At 42.5% G+C, this 4,908-nt stretch overlaps 1 pseudogene; it reads left to right on the top strand.

The window, feature by feature from the left end:
- The window catches only part of LOC102830339, a 48,750-nt pseudogene that overhangs the window by 8,785 nt on the left and 35,057 nt on the right, over nucleotides 1–4,908 (top strand).

The following is a 4,908-nucleotide window of genomic DNA, read 5'->3' as shown; positions in this document are numbered from 1 at the left end:
ATGTAAGGAATGTGGGAAAGCCTTTACTCAATGGTCAGGCCTCAGAACACATAGAAGAATCCACAGTGGAGAGCGGCCCTATGAATGTAAGGAGTGTGGGAAAACCTTTACTCAGCAGTCAAGCCTCACAACACATGGAAGAATCCACAGTGGAGAGAAGCCCTATGAATGTAAGGAATGTGGGAAATCCTTTACTCAACAGTCAGGCCTCAGAACACATAGAAGAATCCACAGTGGTGAGAGGCCCTATGAATGTAAGGAATGTGGGAAATCCTTTACTCACTGGTCAGATCTCACAAGACATAGAAGAATCCACAGTGGAGAGAGGCCCTATGAATGTAAGGAGTGTGGGAAAGCTTTTATTTCTTCCTCATCCCTCACTGCACATATGCGAAGTCATAGTGGAGAGAGGCCCTATGACTGTAAGGAGTGTGGGAAATTCTTTCGTTACCACTCAAACGTCACAAGACATAAGAAGAATCCACACTGCAGAGGGGCCCTATAATTGTAAGTAGTGTGGGAAATCATTTACTCAAGGGTGAAGCCTCACAACACATAGAAGAATCCACATTGGAGAGAGGCCATATAAATGTAAATTATGTGGAAAATCTTTGGGAGGTACTCATCCCTCTGTAAACATGTGCAGACTCACAGTGGGGTGAGGCCCAGTGAATATAAGGAGTGTGGGATTCCTCACACATTTAAGGGTTCCTTACACCACATTAGACATGTGTAGACTCACAATGGAGACCCGCTTTAATTAGTGTACACTGTGGGAAAGTGTTCAGGCAGCCCTCAATCCTCACTGGACATAGAAGAAGCCACACTAGAAAGAGGCCATATGAATGTCAACAGTGTGTACAAGTGTTTGTTTATGCCTCATCCCTCACTGTACATGTGATATATCATAGTGGAGTAATTCACTATGAATGTAAGGAATATGGAGAAACTAATCCTAGTTGTCCATCCCTCATTAAACAAGTGAAATCACAGTTAGTTAGCAGAGGCCTTATAAATGTAGCCAACTTGGTAAAGTGTGTGTTTGTTACTCAGTCCTCACTTCATATTTAAGGATGCACAGTGGAGAGGAATGTGAAATTAATGTAAAGAACTACTCATGATTCCACAAAAGTTACCATGATTGTAAAAAGGAAAGAACCTATATGGATGTAATGAATGCAGCGGAGGGGTTAGATGCTTATCACACTACAATAGAGGAGCTCTGCTCACTGAGGAGAAGGTCGCTGTGAGTGAGGAACGTGGGGAAGCTGTTACTTCCACTCACATATCACAACTCAAGAGTTGAGAGGTTGTGTCAGAAACTGGATGTTCCATCCACACTGATCAGTGACTCCACCGTGAAACACAGCGCTGAATGAGGGAAGAGATTCTCAGTGACACATGACAGCGTGTTTGTAACTGCAGGGGAGTGTCCTCATCAGCTGTGCAGACTGCCTCTATTCACATGTCATTTTGCCTTTGTAACTCTTCAGTTATTATTATAATAAGGACAATGACCGGCCTTGATCAAATGTGGGTTTTCTGTGTTTTTAAAGCCTTTCCTGATGTAACAAATCCTGTGTTCAGTTAAATGTACTGATTGTATTTGGTTTTAAGACTTTCATTTTGGTATTTAGTACATTTCTTTCCAAATAAGTCCTATTAACAAGTCCATTATTTTCACCTTTTAATTATTAAGGTCCTTGTAAGACAACAGTTTGAGACTACTAATATTCTGTTTCTTTATTATACTTTACTATTATTTTTATATTAATTGATTGCTACCTTAGATCATTGTTATTTTAGTATTTTCAGAATACTATGTTATAATCAATTCTTCTATGTTTCTTAACAAGAATTCTGTAAAGCGTTACTTTGCCCTCCCAACATTTATCAAATTGTTGTTAACATTGGTAGTGCGTGTACACACATACACAGATATGGTCTTATGTACACATGTGCACATTAGTATATGCTAACATTGGTAGTGCGTGTATACACATACACAGGTGTGGTCTTATGCACACATGTGTCCACATTAGTTTATGCTAGCATTGGCAGTGAGTGCACACACATACACAGGTGTGGTTTTATGTGCTCACGTGTCCACATTAGTATATGTTAACATTGGCAATGAGTGCACACACACAGGTGTGGTCTTATTCACACATGTTTGCACATTAGTATATGTTAACATTGGCAGTGAGTGCACACACATGCAGGTGTGGTCTTGTGTGCACATTAGTATTAGCTAACATTGGTAGTGAGTGCACACACATACACAGGGGTGGTCTTATGTACACATGTGCACATTAGTATATGTGAACATTGGCAGTGAGTGCACACACATACACAGGTGGTCTTATGCACACGTGTGCACATTAGTATGTGCTAACATTGGCAGTGAATCCACACACATACACAGGTGTGGTCTTATGTATACATGTGTGCACATTAGTACATGCTAATATTGGTAGTGAGTGCACACACATACACATATGTGGACATTAGTGTATGGTTCATATTATCCACATATATTACAATCCTCAGTGAGGAACACTTCTTTAGACTTCTTAAACATGAACAAGTAGCACATGCCGTTGGTTTACAGTGCTAAAATCTCATAGATAAATTTAATAATTTAGCATAGCATCTTTCTACATCTAAATATGTAAGGTCTTAAAACCCTTGGGGTTTATATTGATAATACAACTTTTGACTTATGCTCATATGGACCAGAAATTCAAACCAAAGACCAGTACAAGGATCACAAATTGATTTTATGGAAACACGGATTTGAGGGAACTCAGACTACTTGGTGACTGACAGGCACTTAAGGAATCTGGAGAGGGAGCCCCCATTTGTAACCATGGCGCCAGGATGGTTGTTTTGGCCTTGGCCTGTGTCCAGACTTGTCAGGGACCTGTTGCGACATAGGGGTTCGGTTCACAAGGAGGGGATTGCAATATATCAAGAATACACAGAAAGAAACAGACAATGAGGCACTCCAAAGCCAGGGTGGATACATCACTGGTGCACAGGCCTGGGACTACCAGCATCATGGCCTCTGCAGGCAGCAACTCACTGCCCTGCCATCTTTACTGCATGCCTTCTAACCAGTAATACACTGCAATCTTTACTCCATGCCTTCCAACCAGTAATGCACTCCTGGGGAGGCCCTGGCCTCTGTTTTATTTAGGGGAGGAGCTTCACACCAAGCTGGGAGGGACTTAGGCAAGGTACAGCTAACATCAGTACTTTTCCAGACATTCAAGTAACTTTACATCATACTTCCCTGGTTCTAATCGCAGGCCAGTAACTTGGATTCTCAGGCCCGATTAACATATCTATAGCCCCTGAGGTCAGTTGGGGGAAGGTGAGAGTAATGACAAAAGCTTGGGCGGAGTCCCGCTGTTTCGGCTTCCTGAGCCAGATTTTCAGGAGGACTTGGGATGCCCAGGTGAATGGGCTGCACCTGGAAAACAATTAGGAAGGATGGGTTCTTTGTCCTTAAAACAAAGAACCTAGAAGTAGCTAAGATATTTTTTAGTTAATCTTTGGAGAAAGGCTTAACCTTGCAACCTTTAGTCTTGGCTTTAGGAAAATACCACATTTATTGGTGGATTGTCAAAGGCTCCGTGTATTAATATATATAACTGAATATTAATATGAAAGCAATTTGCCATTAACTGCCAGTGGCCTCATTTGTTACACTCGGCCCTAGAGGGCCTCGAACCTCTGACTAGTCTTACAGGGTCGACAACACAGACTGAAATAAAACCATCTTGGAAGCCCAGTTTTCTGAGCAACCCATTTCAGTAGTTGAGTGGCCGGAGACTACAGCCCGTGTCTGGGGTACAGATGGTCTCCCAGCACCTTCCCTGGTCTCATCTGGTGAATCCCCGTACAGCACATTTATTGGCAGCCTTGCAGCGTCTATGTCCACTCGAAGTTTGTGTGAAATACAGAATGGGGCCTTCCAGGGTCCCTAAGCAAAGTATTCACCATTCCAGTTCCAGGCCTCCACCAGTAACACACTCGTTCTCCTATCCTTTGGATTTGGTTTGGGATTGGAATTCCCCCTGGACACCAAGGAGTATTACCATCCCCACGCTGGGCCTGGTGCTCTGTGTAGAATGAGAGTAAATGGACCAGAACTGAACCTGGAACAGCTGTTGATGTACCTGGCCCAGCAGAGCCAGCCCTGTCCCAGCTCTCTTAACCTCCCCCATATCCTTCTCCAGAGACTGGCCCCTCCTGACAATATATCCAAAGTATGAAAGATAAAGTTTGGTCATCTTGGTCTCCAAGGAGCACTCTGGCTGCACTTCTTCCAAAATGGATTTGTTGGTTCTCTTGGCAGCCCGTAGCTCTTCTAACACCATTACTCAAATGCGTCAGTTCTTGTAAGGTCTTCCTTATTCACCCACCGTCCAGCTTTTACACGTGTATGAGGTTATTGAAAATACCATGGCTTGGGTCAGGGGCACCTTACTTATCAAGCTGACATTCCTGCTCTTCAACACTTTAAAAAGGTCTTGTGCAGCAGATTTCCCTGATGCAATATATCGTTTGATTTCTTGACTGCTGCTTCCATGAGTATTGATAGTTGATCCAAGAAGAATGAAGTCCTTGACAAGTTCAATCTTTATTCCATTAATAAGAATGTTGTTTATTGGTCCATTGGTGAGGATTTTTTATTTGTTTACATGGTGATGCAATCCATATGGAAGGCTGCGATCTTTGATCTTCATCAGTAACTTTTAAGTCCTCACTTTCAGCAAGCAAGGTTGTTTCATCTGCATATCACAGGTTGTTAATGAGTCTTCCTCCAACCCTGATGCCATGTTATTCTTCATTGAACCCAGCTTCTCAGGTTATTTGCTCAGCATAGAGGTTCAATAAGTA

The sequence above is a fragment of the Chrysochloris asiatica genome, unplaced genomic scaffold (genome assembly GCF_000296735.1).
Source record: "Chrysochloris asiatica unplaced genomic scaffold, ChrAsi1.0 scaffold00446, whole genome shotgun sequence".
NCBI classification, from domain to species: Eukaryota; Metazoa; Chordata; class Mammalia; order Afrosoricida; family Chrysochloridae; genus Chrysochloris; species Chrysochloris asiatica.
Note: the sequence above shows the minus strand (reverse complement) of the source record. Positions and strands in the feature narration are given on the sequence as shown.